This window comes from Humulus lupulus, chromosome 5 (assembly GCF_963169125.1).
Source record: "Humulus lupulus chromosome 5, drHumLupu1.1, whole genome shotgun sequence".
Lineage (NCBI taxonomy): Eukaryota > Viridiplantae > Streptophyta > Magnoliopsida > Rosales > Cannabaceae > Humulus > Humulus lupulus.
Window position 1 is genome coordinate 198,557,950 of NC_084797.1, and position 14,767 is coordinate 198,572,716.

Sequence of the window (14,767 nt, forward strand, 5' to 3'; positions counted from 1 at the left end):
GAACCCCTCCAAGAGGAAAAAGAGCGAAGGAAGTAACCCCGAAGCTGAGGGAGGAAAGAAAAATAAAGGGGAAAGGTATTTCTCCGTGTATAGAGTATACACCGAGCTCAATGAGTCTCGAGAGAACATATACCTGGCTAATGAGAACCAGGTCCCCTTTAGGCGCCCCGACCCGATGAGAAATCAAAAATCCAAGAGGGATTCCAGTAAATATTGTCGTTTCCACAAAGACACCGGACATACAACCGATGAATGTCGACAACTGAAGGACTAGATCGAAGGGTTGATCTCGAGAGGTTACTTCCGGCATTATGTCAAAAACCAGAGTACTGGTCAGGCGGCAGCGAACCAGAGAGTAGTCGCGCCTCCGACCACGCAAAACAATAACTCCCGAGCTCGGGAAGAGGACAGGCCCCCGCCGATTGATGGAGAGGATGTAATAACCATTTCGGGAAGGCCTCACCTCGCAGGAGGGGGCAGGAATGCCCAAAAGAGGTATGTTAACGAGTTGAAGACAGGGGACGAGTCTCCTTATGAACCCGAACTTAGGGCACCAAAAAGCCAGAGGATTGAAACACAGCCAATAACATTCACCGAGGAAGACGCCTCTCATGTTCAGTTCCCTCATCATGATCCGCTGGTCATTACTCTTTAGTTGGCCAATAAAAGGGTTCACTGAGTTCTCATAGATAATGGGAGCTCAGTCAGCATCCTTTACAAAGCAACCCTAGAAAAGATGGGACTCTCCCTTCGCGACCTGAAACCGTGTGCAACTACTTTATACGGCTTTTCAGGAGAAGGAACTGCCTGTATGGGATCCATTGAGCTCCCCGTGACCTTGGGAGACTATCCAGTCTCGGTGACCAAGATAATGGAGTTCGTGGTAGTAGACTTACCATCCGCCTATAATGTGCTGCTCGGTAGACCCGCCCTGGTCGGGCTAGGGGCAGTTTCATCAGTACGGCATCTAGCCCTTAAGTTCCCGACCCCCAGCGGAGTCGGGACATTAAAAGGAGACCAGTTGGCAGGAAGAGAATGCTATAGCATCTCCTTGAGGGGAAAGAAACAAACAAACGCTCAAGCACTCGTTATCATACAAAAAAAAGACGGAACAGTTTTAGAAATTAACGAGGAGATTGATCCGAGGATTGAGGAGAAAGCTGACCTCGAACCTTTGGAGGAGCTCGAAGAAATTCAGCTCGAAGAAACTGATACTTCGAAGAAAGTGAAGGTCGGAAAACACCTCCAAGATGAGGCAAAATAGCAATTAATTTGCTTTCTGAAGAAAAACCAGGATGTCTTCGCGTGGTCGCACTCAGACATGGTGGGAATAAGCCCGAATGTAGCAAGCCACGCTCTAAACATAGACAAAAGCTTTCCCCCAAAGCAACAAAAGCAAAGACAGCTCGACGAAAACAGAAAGAAAGCATTGAAGGAGGAGGTTGACAAGTTAAAGGCAAACCATTTCATTAGGGACGCCTTTTACCCTAACTGGGTTGCCAATCCAGTTTTGGTCCCGAAGCCCAATGGGACGTGGCGAACCTGTATTGACTACTCAGATCTCAACAAAGCTTGCCCAAACACTACTACAAAATTGTACTTAGATGACATGCATGAGATGACGTTTGTAGTAGAACTGTCGTGCCATGTTAAAAATATACATGACACAACAGTCGCTCACAAACTGTTGGGCCATGCAAATTAAAACTCACATGAAATGACAGTTCTAATGAGAATGTTGTAACATGTCTATTTTTAACATGAGACAACAGTTCTACTTAAACTGTTGTCTAATGCAATACAAATTTTCTAATCAAGTACTTGTAACGCCCCACGTCATTATGGTTGCTTCTTAGAATGACAACTGACCCTACAAACCAACATGAGTCTTTCCAGCGTGTTTTGTCCTCACTCGCACGCTTCTTGGAAAAACTTCTCAGGAGGTCACCCATCATAAGATTGCTCCAAGTTAAGCACGCTTAACTTTGGAGTTCTCAAGTGATGGGCTACCAAAAAGAAGATGCACATTGTTGGCATAGGTAGTACCCATCAATCCATTTAAGCCCTCTTCGACTGTGTAGTCCCATACCTACACAGTCTTAGAATCATCACACTTGACCTTCCCCAGGCGGTGTGGGATTGCACAACTTTTTCCCGGTCTTTCCCCCCACGGATCACGGGATTCTGACTGTCACAATACTAATTTAATTTGTATTTTTTAAATATAATTTAATACATTTTATGTAAATATATTCATAAAAAAAAGTTTTAATTAATAATTTGAAACACACAATAGCTACTTGTTAAAGAATACATTTTATTTTTAAATGAGTTATTCAAATAATTGTTTAAATTTTTAATACTTTTTTTGTAATATTAATTGTTAATTGAATTATTTATTATATATTTAATAAAAAAATATTTCTTTTATTAAAAATTCATTAATGATAGTGTTGTTTGGTAACATTTAAAAAATAGTTTTTTATTTAATTAATCAAATATTTGACAATTAAACATAAAATAGTGTTTGGTAACTTTATTTTTATTTATTATTTTTAAAATTTTAAAATTCATTAAATTTTGAAAATATAATTTTTTTACTTTCAAATTTATTTTAAACCGTTTCGAGTTTTTGTTTCTTCTCTTCTTCAAATCAACACCTCATTTTATATGGTTAAACAAAAATTAACAATAAAAGTTATCAAACACATTTATTATTTTTTGTTTTTAAAAACAAAAAACAAAAATAGTTACCAAACATATTTTTATTTTTTAAAAATAAAGAAACAAAAATAAAAATAATATTTCCATTTTTGAGTTTGGTAAAATTTTTGTGTTTAAACTCAAATATTTTACCAAATTTTATTTTTGTTTCTTTATTTTTTAAAAATAAAGAAACAAAAATAAAAATAATATTTCCATTTTTGAGTTTGGTAAAATAAAATAAAATTTTTTTTTGAATTTTTTAAACGCAAAAATAGAAATATTATTTTATTTTTGTTTCTTTATTTTAAAAAAATAAAAATATATTTGGTAACTATTTTTGTTTTTTGAAACAAAAAATAATAAACACTTTTGATAACTTTTATTTTTATTTTTTGTTTAACAATATGATGTGTTGATTTGAAGAAGAGAAAAAAAAGAAAGTAAAAGTCGAAAACGGTTTAAAAAAATTTAAAAGTGAAAAAATTCTATTTTCAAAATTTAATAAATTTTAATTAAAATTTTAAAAAATAATAAATAAAAATAGAGTTACTAAATACATTTTATGTTTAATTGTCAAATTTTTAATTAATTAAATAAAAAACTATTTTTTAAGTTTTACCAAACAATATAATTTTTTTTTTTTTACAAACACAACCTATACTTATTAAAAATTGATAGTATTAATTTTATTTTTTCTTTTAAAATTAATAAAAACTATTTTTTAAAAAACATATTCTTTTTTCTCTTCTTTATTTTTTTAAAGAACGACTTTCTTAATGATTTCCGGGTTAAAAAAATTGCCACAGACCCCCCTCCACCTCCATTTGACCTCGCGCGCAGCTCCTCTGTGACGGCGCCCCCACCTCCATTCGACAACCCCGAACAGCACCTGAAGACAGTAGCCCAGCCGCCGTTCGACCCCAGGACAACAACCCCGCCATTATTTCGACATCCGCAACAGATCTTGTGATTGGAGTCAACCTCTCTTCTTCATTTTCTCTTTTCAACTTATTAGTACTGTCTTGTATCTCATCTCATGTATTTCTTTCTGTGTATCTTTCATTTTAGATAGGAAGGAGAAAGATCTAAAGAAGCGCAGCAGCAGCCGCAAAAGAAAAAAAGGTGGTTTTCTTGTCCAATTTTTCAATTGTTTACTCATTATAAGTGCTCATTGCCCAGTTATAATCTCTTCGATGCCTTTCTTGATCAAAATTCAATACTTTATCTGCTTCTCAATAAAACTGTAATAATGAATGCTGAGATATACTTGGATACTTAATTGCAGAGAACTATAGACAACTTTTTGTAATGAATTGATTCAAAAAATACAATAGCAATCTCAAATGGGACTTCATTGAAGTTTAAAAACAAATCTCAGTGCTTAATTAGAAACAAATCTCAAATGGCGATTACTACTTGAATACAATAATAAGTAAATAAACAAAACTAGCTTTCTTTTAATTAGAAAAACAGAGTTCTTCATAAAAAAATTTATAGGTAGAACTATGAAGAAAAAAAGTTCATTGCTTAATTTGTGGCAATAAGAATCAGAATGGACAGTATAGTTCAAATGACAATAATAGATGTGCGTGTATATTAAATTTGCACCCAAAATTGACTACATAAAACCAAATAAGTTATGAACTTTCTACCATTTGCTGTTAAAATAATCCAAATTAATGAGATTTATGTTCATCTCTTGTTGTCTTGACTGTAAATACACATGTTATGTCAAATGTTAATTAGAATAAGTATTGCTACTATGATATGATTAGCTCAAGAGTCAAGAGGGAACAAGTCATTTTGTGCTTATGTGCTCATATAAAGGGGATTCTGTTTCATGTCAAATTAGTACTGGTGGCTGATTGGATCTAATTCTTTCGTTTCATTAGGATAATAAGATTAGATAGTTCCCCCCTTTAATAACAAGTTTGAGTTCTCCTTCATTTATTTTTTTATATTTTCTGCTATATGAAAACTCATTAGAAAGCTTCGTACCATTTTCATTGATATATAAATTCTGATAAATGAGACTTTAAGTGGCAAGAGTGAAACACGATTTGGAACCTCCAAATAGTTTCCAAACATGTTTAACATGTCCTGTCTTCTACTTCTAGGCCTCACTTGATTAATGCTCCTCTCTCACTTATAATAGATGACAATAGAAAATAGAAAGAAAAAAGATGAATGAATTGATGATTGTCTATGAAAAAAAGAATTTGATATGAGGGACGGACAATTGCATAGTATAAATTATCCCACTATTTCTAAATGGAAATTCTATTAATGTATCAAACATGCTCCTTAAATGCATGACAAAAACAACACATGGCAAAATTATCTGAACTCACATTCCTAGCATCTCTTCTCTATAGTTATGTGTATGTATTTGGTATTCATTTATGTTTTATCTACAAAAATCTCTAATGCTATAATACAAGTCTAAGAAATGTCCTACTACTGTAGCATTCTTCAAGAAGAAGATCGTCTGAATCTAGTTCATTGTCAAGCTCATCAGAGGATTCTTCTAGCAGTGATGAAGAAGAGAAGGAAGCAAGAAGATCCAAGTACAGAACAACTATTTTATATTGATTATCTTTTCTAAAATAATATCAGGTTTCTATAAAAATTCTTTACTTGGCAATTGGGGCTGCTGCAACAATTCTCTACAACTACTTCTCATGCTCAAGCCATACCAAATTTGTTTTATGCTTAAAAAAGTTGCTTGTAATAATCTACCAATATATGTAAAGTGCAATTAACACCTTTTTTTTGTTTGTAAATGTTGTTTAGAGATGGCTTGCTGAATGGCCACATGAAAGAGACAGGATGCAATGAGTTTGTAGCTGAAAACTATATTGAGACAAGATATAGTTTTCTTTGATAAAGAGACCAACACAAGCGAAATTGTTGGCATTATGTTTGGTGACACTTTTTTTTAATCCAAGTTGCAATGGGAGAGAAGGTAACTGCTGAAATAATTCAAATATGTGCATTGCAATGTTGTGCATGACCTTTTAGTTTTAGTAGCTAAATAATGTGTTGCAATTGTGATTGCTTTGGTTAGAGGATAACATTCAAAACATCATCATCATCATCTCAAAAATGGCATCCTCTGGACAAACTGCTACTGCTACTGCCAAAGCAGCAAATGTAGTTTATCAAACATTTAGTTCGATAAGAACTGTATGTATTTATGTTAAAATTTGATTTCACTTTTCAATAAAAGGATATACTATAACTATACAGTTTCTTCAATTTCAAAACTTAGTTGCACATCAAGCTATTTCTAACTACCAGTAAAAAGTTAATTATTTTTGGATTCCTTTATGAAAGTATTCTCAATATTTTGAAATGAGCATTCAAATGTATTGTCTTTATACTATGAAGTTATATTTGTTATATCTTGAAATAATCGAGTATATATAACATTCAAATGAGTGCACGTTCGACACACTTGCCTTCTAACTAGTATATAAATATATATAATAAAAATATATGTATGTTTACATTGTCTCCTGTTGAAAGTCAATTGTGTTTTTGGGTATTTATTTCTTTCTCTGTGTTGTAAATCAATTGTGTTTTTTTATGTTTGTAGGTGGTGGTGGTGGTGCTCGTGATGATGAGGATTGGAGATTGTATTTTATATTATGCAAACAAAGCAGTTTGATGAATGCATAAAAGAAGGTTCCGAGGTATTGAGTTGTTTTCCTTTTGCTTTCTATTATACTATATATAAGTCAACTGTGATTAATAATCAAGACATTTATAATAATAACACCAAAGCTAGAGGATTATTTGTCTCTAATATTGCTTTTGTATTTTCTCATTTTCAATCTATCAGTTCTAATCTTATAATAAAAAAATTGTTTCAGAAAATAATGCTTTTATGTTCAGAAGGTATATGCAAATATTAACAATTCATTAATGCTCTTTTTCTTTTTTAACTTGCTCATCAACTTAAAAATGTTTTACATTGTTACAGGTATTGGGATATGATGTGAAGAATGTGAAAGCACTTTACCATAATTAATTGTTACATCATATAAGAGGGACCATAGAATATATATATTGATTGTTGTATGTTCATTTGATTTTGATCAACAGTAGCAGTTTTATAAGCTTAGGACACACAAGTAATCCCTGGATTAAGGTACTGTATCAGCTTGCATATATTATGATTCTTGAACCATTTATTCCCTACATTAAGTCAATGTTGTAGATTGATGATCATGGAGATTAATTGTCATTGAAAGCCTACTTTTTTATGTTAAATTTCTAAAAAATTTACTGTGAAATGTATTGTTATGAACTTATGGCGTATACTATGTGGAAGTTCAGTACATTTCGAAGAGCTGTAACTAGTAGCCTATAATCTGGCTAAATGGGCAGGAAGAACAGGTGCCATGGAGAGCTGAACAATGAACATATCCCTACATGCATATTCCAAGACCACAAGGAGTTTTAGTAAGGTCAGTCTATGCCATTATCCATTTACATCTGGTGTGCTAGGGTCTTAAGTCTTTGTGTTGTTGTTTATTTCTCTATTCTGTAAGCCTTTATATTATGTTAGTTTACTTTGTTTTTAGTGTAATTCCCAGGTTTAGGTCCTGGTGTAGTTTGTCTGTTCTAGTTCTTGTTGGCTGGTTCAGCTGTCTCTGTTGTGTTATTAATCTATTTGGTTGCTATGTTTGACACAAGTTATAACAAAAAAAAAAGGATATCTAAGCTCTACTATTGATCATGTGATTCTATTTTTTTTCCTGTATCTCAGATACGAGAATTGTTAATTGAGTTGTGATGAGTAGACTTTGTTTAATTGGGGTTTCTCATTGGCATTGGCTGATGAAATTTTCCATGATGAAATTATATAAATGATACATGAAAAGGGTTTTGAGTGTTACATTTTTATTATTATGTTTTGCTTAAACTTGCTAGTTGACTCTATGTATAGGGAATGATACCAAGGTAAGGACTGAGGTTTATATATGGTATACATGTTCTATTTTGCTTGAAAATTTAATAAAGCCAAATATGTCATGTGACTTGTGGTTTTTATTTTTTCAAGCCATTTTTTAGAATGATAAAACTAGTGCAGTACTATTATAGAGTGAGAAACAACATATATGACTAGGCCGTAGTTGCGACGGGAAATGGGTCATGAATTATCCTCTTGCATTTTTTAGATTTTTGTTTGTATGTTGATTAATGAGTTGCTCTGTTTCGAATGGGATGATAAACACAGCACACACAGATATAATTATTATATATATATATATATATATCTAAAAATATGTATTTTTTCATTTTGAGTAATGAATTGCTCTGTTTCTCGTTCTTGTAAAATGGGTTTCAGTGGTTTTATATATTATTGCAACATCTTATCATTGATGTTAGTTTTCCTTTAATTACCCTTCATAATTTATGAAAATCTATATTTGAATGAATACTGTTTTCTTATTTATTGTCTAAAATGTGCGAATTGGCTGGCACCATTTTGTGTGCCTTCTTGCCATCTCTTATTGTCCTATTATTTGGTGAGTCTCTTAGTCTAAGGTAGCTTACTACGTATGCTATTTTTCTCATGTAGCTTTCTTTGAATTCTTCAGTTAACTATCTGCGATTTGCTTAACTATCTGCTATGTTTCTTTTAATGGAATTAGGCACATCTTTCACAGGTTTGCAACTGGAGTGGACACATAAAGCTTATTCAGATGGTACGTGATCCCTTAAGCTGAACTTTGAGGGGAATATCTGAGTAAAAGTTTATATGTGTACATGTAGCTAATCTTTGCAATTGCGTATTCCAATTTATTTAAAATTGTTTCAGGTTTGTACTATTCCAATAGGAACATTGGATGCTACAAAGCTTCTATGTTTGTATGTTTGTATTATTGGATGGATCTTGGTCTTATTTCTAATATATGATTTTATTATTGATATTTATTAAAATTTAAATTTATTTAAAACTTTCAAAAATATAATATATATCATATAAATTACAATTCAATTAAAAATAAATATATTTTTTTTTAAAAATTGAGATATAATTTATGAAGGTACTCATTGCGAGTCCTAATAAGGTGTTTTTAACATCATAAAGATTTTTTTAGGACTCGCAACGCGTGCCCTAAAAAACTTCACTTTTTAAGGTTCTTAAAAAGAAGGCTCGCAGGGGGAGCATCCTAAAAACTTTTTTGAGGCTTGCAATGCGATCCCTAAAATGCTTTTTTTGTAGTAGTGATAGTTTTTTATTTTGAGTTTTGTAGTGTGGTGAGAATAATACATATACACTTGGTGAAATTAATGAAACTCGAAATGAATAGGCAGCCAAACTTATTGAGCACATGAGTCATAGTTAGAGTAACTTTTGAAATCATAATTAAAAAATATACTAATTGTAGTTTTTAGTTAGCACTTACATAGTTATTCCAAGTATATATTTTGATCTTGTAATTTTTAGATTTGGAACATACTGAGTTCTGTTGATTTTGTCTGCCTATTGATTTTGTCTGAACTATGTTGTAATTACGCAGGAAATTATGAATGAATATAGTGGTTGAAAATAGAGAAATGAAAAAATTCTCATATTCTACATGAGACGTCGGTTTCTACAAAATTGTCGTCTTATGTATTACAGGGGACGATGCTTGCACATAAATTGTCATCTCATGTACTGCAAGAGGATGACACTTGAGTAGGAACTGTCGTCTCATTTACTGCAGTGGATGATGATTGCACATAAATTGTCGTCTCATGTACCACAAGAGACAACGTTTGTATAGGAACCATCTTCTCATGTACGACATGAGATGACACTTTTATTTAAACTGTCATTTCATGTTTTACATGGCATGACATTGCATGGGACGACGGTATTAGAACCGACGTATGAGAGTCCATACAACGGTTTAAAACCATCATCCCATGTCAATTTTGTAGTAGTGAAAAGACTGTTTTCCGTTACCAAGGATTGACCAGCTCGTAGACGCCACGGCGGGGCATGGCCTGATGTCGTTCATGGATGCCTATTCTGGATATAACCAGATTCCCATGCATGCCCCCGACCAAGAACACACGAGCTTCATCACGGATAAAGGGCTATATTGCTATAATGTCATGCCATTCGGGCTCAAGAATGCTGGAGCCACATACCAGTGGCTCGTAAACATGATGTTTTCAGAGAAAATAGGGAACAGCATGGAGGTTTATGTTGATGACATGCTTGTAAAGTCTCAACTCAACAAGAACCATGTTGATGACCTCGAAGAGTGCTTCAGCGTGCTTAGGAAGTATGACATGAAGCTAAATCCTCAGAAGTGCACTTTTGGGGTATCTTCAGGAAAATTTCTGGGCTTTATTGTGAATTCCCGTGGAATCGAGGCTAACCCCGACAAGATCAAGGCCCTGATTAAGATGCCCTCACCTCGAAGGCACAAGGATGTCCAAAGTCTGACTGGCAGGATGGCGGCCCTAGGCAGATTCATCTCGAAGTCTACAGATCGCGGTCTTCCATTTTTCAACTTGCTGAGAGGAGGTAAGAAGTTTGAATGGACAGAGGAATGCGAGCTGGCCTTTCAGGAGCTCAAAAAGCACCTTGCGGAACCACCCATCCTGTCAAAACCTGAAACGGGGGAAATACTGTACCTATACCTTTCAACTACCGAACACGCGATAAGTGCAGTGCTCGTCCGAGAAGAAGAAAGGGTGCAAAGACCTGTTTACTGCATCAGTAAAAGATTACTGGGGGCAGAGTCAAGATATCCACTGATGGAGAAGCTCGCGCTCAGCCTGATTCATTCATCCCGTAAGCTCCGCCCCTACTTTCAGGCACATCTCATCCATGTGTTGACTGATCAACCACTTAGACAAGTCCTATCTAAACCGGAGGCTTCAGGTCGACTTCTTAAATGGGCTGTTGAGCTTGGACAGTTCGAGATCACCTACCACCCAAGAACGACCATTAAGGCACAGGCATTGGCGGACTTTATAGTGGAATGTACGGGTATAGCCGACGACGAGGTAATAACCACGGCCCACGAGCTGTGGAAACTTTACGTCGACGGCTCGTCAAATGAAAATGGAGCAGGGGCAGGGATCATTTTGGTTACCCCCGCAGGAAGCAGATTTCATTATGCCCTAAGATTTGGCTTTAAAGCATCGAATAATGAGGCCGAGTACGAGGCTTTACTCGCGGGACTTCGTATAGCTGAGGAGCTCAAAGCTAAAGCTATACATTGCTACCGTGACTCCCAGCTAGTGGTTAATCAAATCTTGGGTGAATACCAGGCTCGCGGCACGAGAATGACAACTTATTTGGAGAAGGCAAAATCAGCGTTAGAGTGTTTCGAATTCTATACAATCGAACAGGTTCCCCGCGAGAAGAATTCAAATGCAGATGCCTTAGCTCGACTCGCAACGTCCGCCAAAAATGAAGAGCTGAATGTCGTACCCATAGAACACCTATCGGCGCCTAGCATTAACGAGCCAGAAGAGGAAGATGTGTGTATGATCGAAACAGAGCCGACCTGGATGACCCCGATAGTCGATTATCTCGAAAATGGAGTTCTTCCAAAAGATCGGAACCAAGCTCGAAAGTTGATGTATCAACTTCCCCGTTACACAATCTTGGATGGAAGGCTGTACCGAAGGGGATATTCCATGCCGTTACTCAGATGCGTAACCCGTCCCGAAGCTAAGAAAATCATTGAAGAAATTCATGAAGGGTTCTGCGGAGATCACACTGGGGGACACAGCCTGTCCAAGAAGATCATACGGCAGGGATATTTCTGGCCAACCATTAAAGCGGATTCTTTCGAGTATGTGAAGAAATACGACAAATGCCAGAGATTCGCCACGATACCTCGAGCCCCACCATCCGAGCTGACCATGTTGACATCCCCATGGCCTTTCGCGATATGGGGCATCGACCTCATAGGCTCTCTCCCGACTGGCAAAGGCGAAGTGAAATATGCTGTAGTCACCGTGGATTACTTCACAAAGTGGACGGAGGCTGAACCATTGGCAACTATAACCTCAAAGAAAATCCTTGATTTCGTTGTAAAGAGCATCGTGTGCCAATACGGAGTGCCGAGGAAGATCGTATCCGACAACGGAATCCAGTTCGATTGCGACCTATTCACCAATTTTGGTGAAAAGAACGGTATAATAAAGAGTTTTTCATCAGTGGCTCACCCTCAAGCGAATGGCCAGGTCGAAGCTGTGAACAAAACTCTCAAGAGTTCACTAAAGAAAAAGTTGGAGGAAGCAAAAGGACGGTGGCCCGAAGAATTGCCCCAAGTCCTTTGGGGATACAGGACCACGGCTCGAACCTCAACAGGACATACCCCGTTCTCTCTAGCATACGGCTGCGAGGCAATGTTGCCCATAGAAGTCGAAATCCCAACGATCCGAACTCAGATCTACGACCAAAATTCAAACCATACTCAGCTCGAGGAAACCTTAGACTTGATTGAAGAAAAAAGAGAAGAGGCCCAGTTGAGAAATGCTGCCTACCAGCAACGAACTACCAGATACTTCAACAAGAGGGTTCGAGATCGAAAATTCGGAATGGGAGATCTGGTGTTAAGACGCGTATTCTTGGCAACTCGAGATCCGGCAGTTGGAGTGCTTGGGCCGAACTGGGAAGGACCATACCAGATAGAGTCAGTCATCCGACCTGGTGTGTACAAACTTGCGAGATTGGACGGGAGCCTAGTACCGCGAGCATGGAATGGTGAGCACCTTAGACCTTACTATCAGTAGTATAGGAAAAGTGTTGCCTATAACCATGTGTTTCTATTTGTATTAGCTTATTTATTTTTGAATGTCATCAAATAAAAGTTCCATTTCGTTCAAATATGTTATTTCTTTTCATTTTTGCATTCTCTCTTAATTTAATAACCTATGGTCACACTCATAGGATATTAAGGGGGCATCATTGGTACATATACCATCAGCTTAAAAAATAAAATAACATATACAAAAAAAAAACATATAAAGTATTTGGACGTAACCAAATACGCGAGCCTAGATAGTTCGGATATAACCGAATTATCAAAAACATATAAAGTATTTGGACGTAACCAAATACGCGAGCCTAGATAGTTCGGATATAACCGAATTATCAAAAACATATAAAGTATTTGGACGTAACCAAATACGCGAGCCTAGATAGTTCGGATATAACCGAATTATCAAAAACATATAAAGTATTTGGATGTAACCAAATACGCGAGCCTAGATAGTTCGGATATAACCGAATTATCAAAAACATATAAAGTATTTGGATGTAACCAAATATGCGAGTCTAGATAGTTCGGATATAACCGAATTATCAAAAATATATAAAGTACTTGGATATAACCAATTACGTGAGCTGAGATAGTTCGGACATAACCGAATTATCAAAAACCGAAAATGTTTAGAGTTAACTAGATGTGCAAACTTAACAGGTTTGGAACAAATCAGCCAAAAGAAAAAAAAAACTAATCGATGGTAAGTAGAAACCTAAACCTATTTCGAAATCGAGGCTGGAATATCTTAAAGAAAATAGTTTCGAACTCCTAACCTTGGAGCAAAAACCGAGGATGAGAAAAAGTGACTAAGCAAAAAAGATATAACCAAACCATCCACATTACATACCATATAAGTACTTTTGGGTTCATGGTTGAAGTAATATCCGACTTTGAAGAATAACGAGGTCGGAAGCGGATAATTTGAACAAACTATGCATGAATGCATTGAGCTTCGAACCTAAATCCACAATATGTTTGTATGACTAAATAAATATAACTGATTCATCAATATAAAATGTGCCAAATATTTCGAGCCAAGAAATGTAAAGCATATATAAGTAATATTTAAAGAATTTGTATCGGCTCCGAGGGCATAAATTAAAATAATTACAGAAATAAGGGGACGCCGCCCCAATAAATGGTTTCCCCGAGATCAGAGTCAAGGAAGAGGAGTCTCCTTGGCCTTCTCAGCATCTGCAGCACCGGATTCCTCAGGACGAATAGCATGGCTATCCTCCTGGGCTCCCTCCGAAACGGCGTCCCGAGCAGCCTTTTCCTTCTCGAGCTGCTCAGCCTTCTCCTTTTCGAGCTGCTCAGCCTCTTCCTTCTCGAGCCGAGCATTCCACCTTTCGAGAAGCGGCGCCTCGTGAGGACCTAAGAAGCTGATGTCCAGATCTTCATTGTAGGCCCACATTCGGTACATAGCAGAGTCAACCGCTTGATCCTTCTTCTCTTTGTATTCAGCAAGGAGGCGAGTTTTTTCATCCTCCATGATCTCGAAGGTGGCAGCCTTGTCCTCTTCAAGCTTCTTGTTGGTCTCCTGAAGCTGGGTGATCTCCTTCTTATGCTCCTCGAGCTCAGATTTCAGCTTCCCGAGCTTGGTGGCCATGTCTTCATGTTCCTTGGCTCCTGCCTCAAGCTTCGCATTCGCTGCCTTCAGATCATCGCATGCTTTGAGCTGGAGATCCTTCTCTTCCTGAGCATGAGACTTGCTCGAGTGGATCTCATTGTTCAGCTTATAGTTGAGCTGGGCAGTGAAGGCAAGAGCCTGAAAAAGGAAGGAACCACCATTAGCTCCAGGTCAGTGTGATCATAAGTAGAAAAGGAAGGACTATAGAAGGATACTCACCGCGGCAGTATGCTCGATACTCTTCTCGTAGAGAAAAGTGCAGTCTTGGGTGTCATTTAAGCACTGCCATTGGGGAGCTTCGAGACTGCCATTGTTCTGGCCGATCCAGGACATAACATCTGAGACCAGCGTAGCGGCATTATCGACCACATATGCATCCATGTGGGTGGAAATTGATAGCTTCTGAGCTCGAGAAGCAGAAGGCCTTCTAGAAGGCGGATCCAAGGATGACTGAACCACCACGGGGGGTTGGGCCTCTGCCATAGCGGAGGGACCGACCAGCGAGGTCGGCGCCACTGCCGAGGCGACGACCTGCGAGGACGGCGCCGTTGTGGAAGCACCGGCCTGGGAAGTCGCCGCAGCGATGGAGCTCGAAACCGGCGGAGCAAGGGGAGGTGTTTTCTTGGACCTCTTG

General features: G+C 37.1%; 1 long non-coding RNA gene across 11 annotated transcripts; it reads left to right on the forward strand.

The window, feature by feature from the left end:
• Window positions 1–3,477: 3,477 nt before the first annotated feature.
• On the forward strand, window positions 3,478–8,648 carry LOC133778022 (uncharacterized). Of its 11 annotated transcripts, none has more exons than XR_009868973.1 (8): window positions 3,478–3,672; window positions 3,775–3,828; window positions 5,173–5,273; window positions 5,500–5,671; window positions 6,305–6,401; window positions 6,692–7,178; window positions 8,370–8,423; window positions 8,537–8,648. It is a non-coding gene; the product is annotated as an uncharacterized LOC133778022 (long non-coding RNA). The 11 variants fall into 11 exon arrangements; XR_009868978.1 differs by having other exon boundaries at window positions 8,385–8,423; XR_009868971.1 differs by having other exon boundaries at window positions 3,479–3,672; window positions 6,692–6,859; window positions 7,048–7,178; window positions 8,370–8,648.
• The last annotated feature ends 6,119 nt before the right edge of the window (window positions 8,649–14,767 follow it).